Source organism: Mus musculus, chromosome 2 (genome assembly GCF_000001635.26).
Source record: "Mus musculus strain C57BL/6J chromosome 2, GRCm38.p6 C57BL/6J".
NCBI lineage: Eukaryota > Metazoa > Chordata > Mammalia > Rodentia > Muridae > Mus > Mus musculus.
Genome location: NC_000068.7, coordinates 46305766 through 46318577, shown reverse-complemented (window position 1 = coordinate 46318577; position 12812 = coordinate 46305766). Strand labels below are relative to the sequence as shown.

General features: G+C 37.8%; 1 pseudogene; it reads right to left on the bottom strand.

The window, feature by feature from the left end:
* Positions 1–12119: 12119 nt before the first annotated feature.
* Positions 12120–12242, bottom strand: Gm23072 (annotated as a pseudogene).
* Positions 12243–12812: the final 570 nt, after the last annotated feature.

Below are 12812 nucleotides of genomic sequence, written 5' to 3'. Positions count from 1 at the left end.
AGTTTGGTGAAATTTGAGCTTTTACTCCCTATATGTTACTATCAATTTGAAAAATTTCCTAAAGGATCATTATACAAAACATTTTTGAGATATGGGGTTTATTTGTGATGGATACAATAATTAAAACATGGTGTGAGATTCAGTGATAATATGCTGTGTACTGAAATACCATTTCATTATCTATATCTAACAATGAGTCATTTTGAGACAGTGGTAAATAATGTAAAATATAAAGAATCATTGCCCTTCATAAATCGCAAGAATGGCTTCCCTTCCCCCTCAAAATATATGTTCTATTAAAGAAAAGCATTTGAAAGAATCATGTAAAACACAGAAATTATTCCCTTTATTCATTAATTTAAAAATATGCATATGAATATTATCTATGAGTGCAAGTAGGAATGTTTGTATAAATATAGCTAAACTTCCTGGAAATTAAGTGAGAATTCTTTTAGAAAAGGTTACTACGTTTGTACACTCTAATATTATATAGGAGTATTTTGTTGATTCTTTAACTCAAAAATCTTTTAAAATAATACTAATATTAAAACCTAGTAAAATAATTTGAAAGACTTAAAGTTTACTTAGACTTACATGTATCTCTAACTAGGAAAATTGCTTAAATATGAAAAGTTCAAAGTGTCCAGAATCAGATATAAATTTCTATTATGAGAATTAGAATCTGGCTAATACTGTAAATAGTACTGCTATTTTATCAAATGCATATCATTAACAGGAACTGCTAGTAGAAGAAGATATTAGTTCGCACAAATATGTATTGAGTTATGTGCTATAAATGAAGACCTAAGAAACAAGTAAAAAGAAGTACAGAGAAATGAGATGTTGAGTCAGAATGAATGAGCAGTATCTTTCTTAGAAAAGCTTCTTTTGCAGATATCAATACAAGCAATACAGATGATATCAGTGAATATAATTATGGACAAAGGGATGTGTATCCTGTTAAAAAATACTCTACCATTCTTCTTCTTAGACTTGCTTATTTCAGATATCCAGCTACTGATGCTCTTCTATGCTCGCTTCAGTCAATCAACTCCTTCATTTTACATGAGTCTCTTCCTTATTTGAATATAAAAATGGGTATCTTAGTTCTTGTTTGGCCAGAAGGAAGCATGCTCACATATCTGCCTTTCTTAATCAAGAAGCTTCACTTTTAATGAACCTTATCTGTGAACACTTTAATATGTCAGCCATTTATTTTGTCTTGGCAGATGTTGCTCCAATTAGGTATGTGTTACTGCACTACAACTTACCTTCCTTTATTTTATTTAATTGGAGAATAAATATGATATGAGAGTTATACTGACATCAAAGTGACTTTTGACTTAAATATGACTGGGCTCAATTGCTCTCATATTCTGGAAAACATTATTTGAGGAAGTATATGATGTTTTGTTTTTCTAGAAGAGACTAGAATTTAGGTCATTGAACTAAGTACAGAGACTCTGATAGCACTGGCATGGGCACAAATCATTTGATCCCCTTAAAGACCAAACAAGAACAAAATAGAAAGAAATGAAGGCAAATTCTCTTCCTGTTTTGGATCAGTCTTTCAGACTGGATCTCCTGAACTTGTGGCCTTGAAAATCTGGGTTTATACTAACACTCTCCCCTTCCCCCTGCTTTATTCTCTGACTTTTGAACAGGAATCAAGAACTCAAGAACTGAACCATCTGCTCATATAGCTTTCAAGCCTGCAGACATGGACTAAATTGCATCAGTGGTTTCGTGGTTCTCCAGCTAGCAGATGGCACATGTTGAGGCTTCCAGGTCTCCACAATCAAGGGACCTTTTCCGTTCTCTCTCTTTCCCCCCAAAAAAGTCAAATAAATTCACCAATATCTTTCTGTTTTATTTTTATCATACACCTTCTCATATAGAGATAGCAGATATTTATACTGTTAGAATCAATAGATATGTGTGTATGAATTTTACTCATTAATACTAAAACTTACAGTTATAAAATATTAAGTGTGAAAACTCATTGTAATGACTAAGGTATCGGCAATTCAGGATCATAAAAACAGAAGTTCAACTTAGAAATCCACATTGTTTTTCAGGACTAAAATTTGAAGAACAAAGCAGAAATTTTTTTTTGCCTAAGGGCACAAGACCAAAAGCTATAACCAAAGTATTGGATATTTTTAATAATTTGTTTTTGGCACTTATTCCTCTTTTTCTTTCTCTTTCTTTCTTTCTTTCTTTCTTTCTTTCTTTCTTTCTTTCTTTCTTTCTCTCTCTCTCTTTCTCTCTCTCCTTCCTTCCTTCCTTCCTTCCTTCCTTCCTTCCTTCCTTCCTCCCTTTCTTCTATCCTTCCTTTCATCCTTCCTTTTGTCCATTCGTCAGTCTTTTTCTTCTTTGAGAAAGCATATTAATGAATTCAAGGCTGCCACTGACCTCATTATGAATGATTTTGAGCCCTAACTTTCCTGCCTGTACCTTCTATGAGCTGAAATTACATGATGACACTTGGTTTATATGATTTAAGGGACTGAATTAAAGGGCCTCTTGTTTGCTAGGCCAACACTCTTAAGAACTAAGCCATTTCAGTAAATTACCCGCCAAACTTGCCTTTCCAATATCTTTGAGAAATCCATATACTAGAACCCTATTTACACCACTTATTCCCACCCCACTTTCCTTTCCAATGCTTTCAGTGTTCCCTAAATCTCCTTAACATTTAGAGCCACATATATAAACCATGTTCATTAAGACTGTCAAAACCAAAACTAAACACAAAAACAAAACACCAACACCACCATCAACAGCAACAAAAAGGGAAGACAAAATCCACAGAGAATGAAAGGACAAGGAGCCAGTATGAGCAGACATGAGTTCATTTCTATTGAGCCCAATTATACAGCTACTGTTTACTTCCAAGATAGAATCCCACTCTTGCACAGTTAGGGACATTTACACAGTAAGTCTACTTAGTGTTGCTCATACATTCAGCGATGACCATTTGGGATTGAACAAACTCTCAGAGGGTTGTCCCTTGCAAAACTGATTTCTCTCAGCAGTCATTGCCAGTAGCTCTTCATCTAGAGGTGGGAACTTGTGAATATTCCCCTCAACCACAATAGCATGTCAACTGATGTTCTTATTCAGTTCTTGTTTAGTCAACCATATTTTTGAGAGGTCATGAGTGCAACTTCCTTATTCTAGCTCAATGGCTCCAAGTCCTGTGACTGAAGTATGTAGTGTCTGCAAAAATATGTTTTTATATATACATTCTAAAAGCAAGTGTAGGAGTAGAAGCGAATACATACTCTTCAAAAATGGGAGAAAGGTACAGAGATACAATCGAGGTGCCTTAGGTGATAAATAGATTCACCACTGGGAAGCTGGGTCCTGGTCTGAGATCTTGCTTGCTTGAAAAGTCTCTAAAGGGATCTGCCTTGGGGAAGCCTTGCTCCTGAGTGTGAATATCTGTCAACTTCTTAATACCCCGATATCTTTTATATTTTCTTAACTCTTCTATCTTTAGAGTAACTTTGCTTTCTTATTACTTTAACTTGAAGCCTCTAGAAATGTTTTAAAATTCAAAATACATCAATCACAATAAATCTATTTCAGTACAGAGTGTCTGGTGAATGAAAGAATATCAAAATTGTTTTCAGTTACAGGAGAAATTCAGTTTTTTTTTTCTCTTCGCATTCTTGGCTCTAATGATTCCAATATTTGATAATAAAAATCTGTATTTTTGACCCAGCTGGTTCCATAATTACTTGGAATATTTAGCTCCTTTTATGCTGCTTAATCATTATTATGTGGCATACTTATCCTGGTTGTTATCAGAAAGCTTTCATTATTAAAATTAAAAGTCTTAATAAAATAGACTTAATTAATGGTCTTCTCACTTTTCTTAGTCTTAGCTTCAAGTAAGGCTCCTTTTCCCATTCAAGTAAACTTGTTTCTCAAAGGTAATTTTTGCTGTTACTGGTCCTTATTTTTGATCACATTTTGGGCTTGGCCTTCCATTTCTCCCATCTGCATTTGTTCTGTCTCATGTCCCCTTTTATTTTTATCATTTGCCTTTGAGTGAAATATAAAAATTTCTAGAGGTTAGCTTTCATAAATCAAAGCTTTACTGTGGATTAAAAGTGAGTTCATTGTGTTCGAACCACCTTAGAGTTGTACATTTCTTTTTCTTATGCAGGATTTTGAGATCCCAGATTGTTCCTGTTTTCACCCATCCTTCACCTGAGGTGAAGAGTTAAACAATGAGGTCACAGGTCTTAAAAATTCCCATGTGCTCTTGGTATTGTTCTAATGCTGTTGTATTGCTTTTTTTTTTTTTTTCTCCACAGTAGTTAGATACTAACAGGAGACAAATTGCTCTATTTAATCAGCAATGTATATTTTTATTTGCCACAATGTATGGTTTCTTAGAGTTAGTAGTTTCTTTGCCTCTCCACTTTCCAGGAAGAAGGAAACTTTTTATTTGGTTAATGTGCTACATAAGAAAAAATTTATAGATGATGACTGAGGCTGCTTCCAGTCTTCTCCTTTTCAGTAGTGATCAGATATTCTAACATTATTTATACTCAGATTCTGACAACTTCCTCCTTAGGTGGGTCCAAAATTTGACTTGTTTCCTCATTAACAAAGATGGAAACATTGAGAGGGTGGCCACTGTTAGCAAACATGTGTTGAGAGCTTTTCACAAGATATGTACCCAGCCAGTGGTACCCTATACTTTGATCTTACCATAAACTCTCACGGCTTATAACTGAAATCTCTTTCCATTCTTAGAATATGAGACACATGAGGTTAGGGATATTAAATCTTTTCCCTGATGACCATGTGGCTTTGGAGTACAGAGTTTGGACTGAACCATGTGCTTAGTAAATAAACCATTTCTCCCTGCTTACTATTCAATTAAAACCTTTTGAAGTTTAATCAGATTATCCTTCCTGTTTTTTTTTTTTTTCAAAAATAAAATCACTCATTCTACTTTAATATCGTTAGCCATTCCCATGGTTCATTGAGAGCAGTTAAAACAGAGACAAATTTCAAAAACTATCTTTTCCAGATACTCAGATAAAATACTCTGAGTTAAAACAATTGACAATTAAAATGCTTCCTTTCCTGACTTCCAAGTAACTTGTTTCTAGCATTTTAAAAATATAAGAAAATTGAATTTTTGTATTTGTTGGTATTTCTCAAACTGCTTTACCAAATTAACTTCAAAAACTCAAACAAGAAAAATAATTCATTTTGTAAACAGTTTCAAAATCGACCTTACAAATATTACTTTTATTCTTAAATTTTTAAATATCTTTATCTCTACTATCTATATCTATCTCTACTATCATACCCATTTACCACTGCTTCCCATTAACTTAGCCTAGTGCTATCCACTTGACCCCCTTCCAATTTATGAATTATCTTTGTTTTTATTATGAATTTTCTTTTTTAAAACTGTTATTATTAAGTTCCTGGATTCAATTAGCATAGCCAACATGCATGTCAATCAGTGATCATCCAAGGGAGCATAAGTGACTTATAGTGACTGTATCTATTTATCTATCTATATATCTACCTACTTTTATCTATCTATCTATCTATCTATCTATCTATCTAGTCTTCTCAAAGAAAAGTGACTCTTTTCCTCAGTAGCTATCAACTGCCAATCACATATTATCTAGGAGTAAAGAGTTAGTAGACCCCATCCACACTAGAATTTTGCCTGTCTTGGTCTTCAGCAGGTAACAAAAGCTGTTGTGACTTGATGCATGCAATATTACTGTCATGTGCAAAAGTCGGAACAATCTGGTAGAGATTCTACATGTGGGAACACAGTCTCACAACAAACTTCTGGTTTCTCTGACTCTTTCACTCTTCTGTTCCCACTTCTGCAATGATTCCTGAGTTATAGGTTCAGGAATTGTGTTATAGATGTATCAGCTGGGATTGAACTTCAGAACTGTGCATTTTGAACTGCTGTGATTTTCTTAATGGATTTCTTCACTTGCAAGAAGACATTTCTTTGAAAAAAAGAGAGAACTACATTTATATGACTTGACACTAGGCAAGGATGTCAGAACTAATTTTTGAAGGATATTATTTTATTATATTTAAAATCTGATCAAATACATTTAAATAAACATTTATATTTGCTATGTAATATTCACATGCCAGTATAGAATTTTTCATTATACTTTTACTTATATTTCCACAATTATTGATTGAAAAATAAGTGCTGCCTTCCAACTTAACTATTTTTATCTGTGTATTTGTTTCTTCAAATGATTTATCCCACATGGGTGTATCATTTAATGAGTACTTCTCATGTTGATGGTGCACAGTAAATGTTCATGTCCATATAAAATAAATGCCTTAAGTCAAATGTCCAGGACATTTCATTATCTTAATTAAGAATCTTACCTGTTAACATATATATCATTGCATTCCAACCTTATCTTGGACAGTTTCATATCTCATTTTAGAAGTTTCATTAGTTTTCTACTTCTTCACCCTACAATGACATGTCTATTTTATTGAAATAGCATAGTTTTATTTTTCTCTGTGTTTCATTTTTTTAGTCACTGAAAATAAGAACTTTGATTTGTACTAATGAAGGTTATTTCTCATGAAATAAACAATGTGTGTTTTTGGAACATATTACCCCTTGTTCTGGGGTGATCCTGTATGAGTGTTTAATCAAGGATCAGCTCATCTGTAAAATGACATTTCTGTTTTTGACATATCAGTGTAAGGTTGTCCTAACTCATCCCTTCTTTTCTTTTGTTTCATTTTATTTTATCCAAAATAGCTTTTTTAATCATTATATTCTAATCACTGATTTTCTCATCAATCTTCTCCCAGATACTCTTAACTTCCCCAACTGCCCAATTCCATTCTCTCTCTCTCTCTCTCTCTCTCTCTCTCTCTCTCTCCCTCTCTCTCTCTCAAACAAACAAACATGTAATTAAGGAAAAATAACAAACAAAAAACACTCTCACACACACACACACACACCACACACACCCACACACACACACACATACACACACACACACACACACACACACATACACCAGACACATACAAATAAATACACAAAATCAGAAACTATACATAATATACAAGCAAAAGACCAGTAAGATTTTAAAATGCCCAAACAATTTAACATGAGACAAAGAGAAAACTCCAAAAATAGCACTGAGTTATTTTTGTGTTTTTCGTCTACATTTCCTGTTATGCATAGGAACTGTGCTTATAAACCTGGTTTATATAATCAGCAAGACATCATTGGAGAAAACTAGTGTTTTTCCTTTGCAAGTAGTTGTCAGATAAAGAGAACTTCTTGGGTGGTGTCTTAGTCAGGGTTTCTATTCCTGCACAAACATGACCAAGAAGCAAGTTGGGGAGGAAAGGGTTTATTCGGCTTACACTTCCATACTGCTGTTCATCACCAAGGAAGTCAGAACTGGAACTCAAGCAGTTCAGAAAGTAGGAGCCGATGCAGAGGCCATGGAGGGATGTTCCTTACTAGCTTGCCTCCCCTGGCTTGCTCAGCCTGCTCTCTTATAGAACCAAAACTACCAGCCCAGAGATGGCACCACCCACAAGGGGCCTTTCCCCCTTGATCACTAATTGAGAAAATGCCTTACAGTTGGATCTCATGGAGGCATTTCCTCAACTGAAGCTCCTTTCTCTGTGATAACTCCAGCTGTGTCAAGTTGACACAAAACTAGCCAGTACAATTGACCCCTTGTCAACTTGACACACAAAAACATCACTAGTAAGCCTCAACCCTTACAATCTTATTCATCCCCAAGATCTAAATAACTTTAAAAGTCCCACAGTCTTTACATATTCTTAAAATTTCAATTTCTTTAAAATATCCATCTCTTTAAAATCCAAAGTCTTTTTACAATTAAAAGTCTCTTAACTGTGGGCTCCACTAAAACAGTTTCTTCCTTCAAGAGGGAAAATATCAGGGCACAGCCACAATCAAAAGCAAAAGTCAATCTCCAACCGTCCAATGTCTGGGATCCAACTCACGATCTTCTGGGCTCCTCCAAGGGCTTGGGTCACTTCTCCAGCCAGGCCCTTTGTAGCACACGCGTCATGCTCTAGGCTCCAGATGCCTGTACTCCACTGCTGCTGCTGCTCTTGGTGGTCATTTCATGGTACTGGCATCTCCAAAACACTGCATGACCCCTTCAGTCCTGGGCCTTCAATTGCAACTGAGGCTGCACCTTCACCAATGGCCTTCCATGGCCTCTCACAGTGCCGAGCCTCAGCTGCTTTGCGTGACCCCTTCATGCCTTCAAAACCAGTACCACCTGGGTGACCCTTACATATTACCAAGTCCCGCTGCAGCAGGAGTACAACCTTGGGCATCTCTGGAACACAGCCTCTTTGTGCTTTCAGAAAACACTTCCCAGAAGATGTCACCTCAATGATGCTGATCTCTTCTTAATCACCGCTAATTTCTTAGCTCCAGCTAACCAGCATCAATAGTCCCAGTAATGCAAAGTTTTTGCTTTGGTAGTTCTGGTATCTTGTTAATCACGGCTGAATCTTCAGCCCCAGCTAACCAGAACCACAGAATCTTCACAATCAAAACAGCAATGGCCCTGAAAAGAGTCTTTAATTTTCCCTCTGAAATTTCACAAACCAGACCTCCATCTTCTGCAGTGTTCTCAACATTATCTTTCAAGAAGCTCCTACACAACATCCGACAGAGCTCTTAACAACGGATGGATCTTCTAGCCCAAAGTTCCAAAGTCCTTCCACAGTCCTCCCCAAAACATGGTCAGGTTGTCACAGGAATACCCCACTCTGCTGGTACCAATTTGTCTTAGTCAGGGTTTCTATTCCTGCACAAACATGACCAAGAAGCAAGTTGGGGAGGAAAGGGTTTATTCGGCTTACACTTCCATACTGCTGTTCATCACCAAGGAAGTCAGAACTGGAACTCAAGCAGTTCAGAAAGTAGGAGCCGATGCAGAGGCCATGGAGGGATGTTCCTTACTAGCTTGCCTCCCCTGGCTTGCTCAGCCTGCTCTCTTATAGAACCAAAACTACCAGCCCAGAGATGGCACCACCCACAAGGGGCCTTTCCCCCTTGATCACTAATTGAGAAAATGCCTTACAGTTGGATCTCATGGAGGCATTTCCTCAACCGAAGCTCCTTTCTCTGTGATAACTCCAGCTGTGTCAAGTTGACACAAAACTAGCCAGTACAGGTGGAAATGAGTGTTCTTGTTCACTTTGTCCTCTCAGGGCTGGAATCTTGTGGACTTGAGCTTGTACAGGCCCTGTGGATGCTGCCTCAGAGAGTTTTTGAGTTCATGCCACAGACTGGACTCAGGCTCTCATCCTGCAGGGAATCAGTGTTTTGGTACTCAGGTGGGAAAGTTCATGAAAAGTGACAAATGGACACTGACACAGAGAGAGTGCTGTATCTGAATGTAATTTCTCAAAGCAAGAATCAGAGTTATATTACAGAAGGAAAAAAAAAAAAGAAGCTAGGTGACACATCAGCCAAGGTACATTGAAGTTATCTGACACAAAACAGAGAAATGAATACATACAGTTTAGCAGGAACCAGGCACTGTTTACAACTGAGATAAGATCAGCCCTATCTAAAATCAGCTATTCAGAGGAGCCAGGTGAAAGAGCTAATATGACCAGGTGCAATACTGGTCTATTGTTAAACCCATCACCAGGGGTCCCTTAATAAATACCTAATTATGCTATTCTTCTGGGTCTAGTGAAAAACATGCACCAGGGGAGTTCTGTTCTATGAACCCTTTCATGAATAATACAATATGTCAGTTCCTCCTTAAACCACCACAACTCACCTTCTTTCTACTATTATATAATTATTATATAATATTATATAATGTAGGTTGCCAATCATGTCCATAGTGAGAATTCTAAGTTTAATACTTTGAACTAGCCCTGAGATTTCTAGCTCCTACCTGGCAAACTGTGGAATGCCTGATTACTATCAACACTGGGGGCATTTCATCTGAATGAGTAACATTCTTACAACATTCCAAGCCCAGAGTCGGCTCAAGGACTGCCTAGGACTGCCTAGGACATTGGTGAAGGCCAGGAAGCAAAGTTCAACCTAATTTAGGTATTTGACAAATCATTCCTTGGAGGCACCTATAATAAAACAGTACTGAAAGAAAGCACACAGATCTGATCCATTCACCAACTATTGTAAGGACTAATTTGGAGCATTCATGCTACGGGATGGGAAGGCTACAGGAGACTGAGTTACTGTGAAACTTTTTGCCTCAGGACTGCGGCCAATCTTTTGGACTTGCCATGCAGAGTTCACTGCAGTGGATGTGGCAATTTCATATATGTGACAGTCCTATTGTATCTATAAGACACTGTTTCCTTGGTGTCATCCACCATATCTGGCTCTTTCACCCCCTCTTCTGCATGCCTCTCTGAACTCTGGGAGAAGCTGCTTGATCAAAGCCTCCCATTTAGGACCGCATGGTCTAAACTCTCTTACTCTCAACACTTTGTCCATTTCTGGATCTCTGTCTTAGTTTCCTTTTTTTTTTTTTTTTTTTTTTTTTTTTTTTTGTAATAGGAAGCTTCTGTGATTATGGCAAGGAAGACACTGATCTATGTTTACGGCAGAATGAAATTCAGAGTCATTTTATTTCTGTGGTACCAGACATCATCTTTGAATTCTTATACTAAAAACCAATGAAAAACCTCTCTATTTACCCATGTTTATCTCTGCTCTTATCTCTGTGGCTGTGTGAAACAAACTCAGTAGTTTTTAGATGTGTGACTCATTTCTACCTCCTGGTTTCTTCTCAGCATACCATTTCACACTTGACCATGCAGTTCTAGTCATTTTTTCCATATAAAGTATTATTTTTATAAAGAATTACAAATAAATAAAAGTATTACATTACCTATGTAATGAGATTTTATTTTTAATTAATTAATTAATTTAATTTTTTTTACACTTCATATTTTATTTCCCCTGTCCACCCTCTGATTGTTCTACATCTCATACCTTCTCCCCACCCCCTGTCTCCATGTGGATGTCACCACCCCCCACCCCACCTGACCTCTAAACTCCATGGGGCCGCCAATCTCTTGAGGGTTAAGTGCACACCTAACAACCTCTGTACCTAGGTACTCTATTGTGCTGCCCAGGCAAGATGCAGGGCTTGCCTTCCCAATTGCTGCAGCTAGTGAGAGGCAGGACATCTCTCCTTCTATGGTGATACCAGGGCCAGGCCTCTTGCACACAGATATTAAGGGACAAGCATGGAAGTGGTATCTCTTTCTCCTTTATATACTACTCTACTGGAGAGCCTTTGTAGGGACAGCTCTCCCATGATCCTATCTTTAGATGGCTCACTAGCAGCTCCCAAGTATTTCAGTTTGGTAGTTCTCAGACTATCATGCCTCCAGGGCCAGCTCTTCCGTGATGCCTAGGTGAGGAATTGGCTAGTTCTCTACAATCTTCAGAACAGGGATGGCCACCTGCTCTTAGGTGGTAACAGACCCCCTGCTGCTGCAGGGCCACAGATCTAGACTTTACACCTGATGGCATCACAGGCCTAGACCATACCATGGTCTCAGGTGGAATCATCAACTACTCATATCAGGCTGTTCCTCACTACCCTCCAGTTTCCAGTTCTGCCTCTCTTCATTGTGACTTCTGTTTCTTCTTCTCTTCCATTTCTCCACTACTTACTTGCTCCTATTAGTGGCACTTGGAATCTCTGGACGTCTAGAGTCATCTCAAGTGTGGTCTCAGTCATGTTATGTTCCCCTCACGTACTATGGTGTAGAATAATGTTCATCTCCAGCAAGGTGTGTCCCCAAGGCCAATATACCTCTAGACTGGTGGTCATCTCAGGTTACCTTCCTTTCTGGGCCCTATGGTGTCAGACTGGTGGTTGTCTTGAGCTCTTTACTTGCCATGCCTGTGCAAGTGGCTGCCTGGAGGGTTTTCTGTCTCAGGCTTACTCCCACTGAGACCCTTAATTCCAGGTGGTATTTTTCTTGTCTCTGGGTTGCTACTCATCCTGGGAGACCTTAGATGCCTCTTTGCTGCCATACTGGTTGTGGTCTCAAGTTTGCTTTTTTCAGGGAGTTTTAGGCTACTAATCATTCAGAAGTTCATAGGTCAGAACACTATGCCTATCTGTTCTCTGTGCCACCAACTGTTACACATGAGACACAGCAGCCACACCTGCACTGCTTTTTTAGGCAGGTACTCTACTGTTCAAAATTGATTCAAAATCAGCTGATCCATATAAATTAGCCTTTCATTAAAAGTTGTTTCTTCTCTGTAACTCCTTCCATGGGTGTTTTGTTCCCAATTCTAAGAAGGGGCAAAGTGTCCACACTTTCGTCTTAGTTCTTCTTGAGTTTCATGTGTTTTGCAAATTGTATCTTGTATCTTGGATATTCTAAGTTTCTGGGCTAATATCCACTTATCAATGAGTACATATCATGTGAGTTCTTTTGTGATTGGGTTACCTCACTCAGGATGATACCCTCCAGGTCCATCCATTTGCCTAGAATTTCATAAATTCATTCCATTTTGTAAATGTACCACATTTTCTGTATCCATTCCTCTGTTGAGGGACATCTGGGTTCTTTCCAGCTTCTGGCTATTACAAATAAGGCTGCTATAAACATAGTTGAGCATGTGTCCTTCTTACCGGTTGGAACATCTTCTGATATATGCCCAGGAGAGGTATTGCGGGATCCTCTGGTAGTACTATGTCCAATTTTCTGAGGAACCGCCAGACTGATTTCCAGAGTGGTTGTACAAGCTT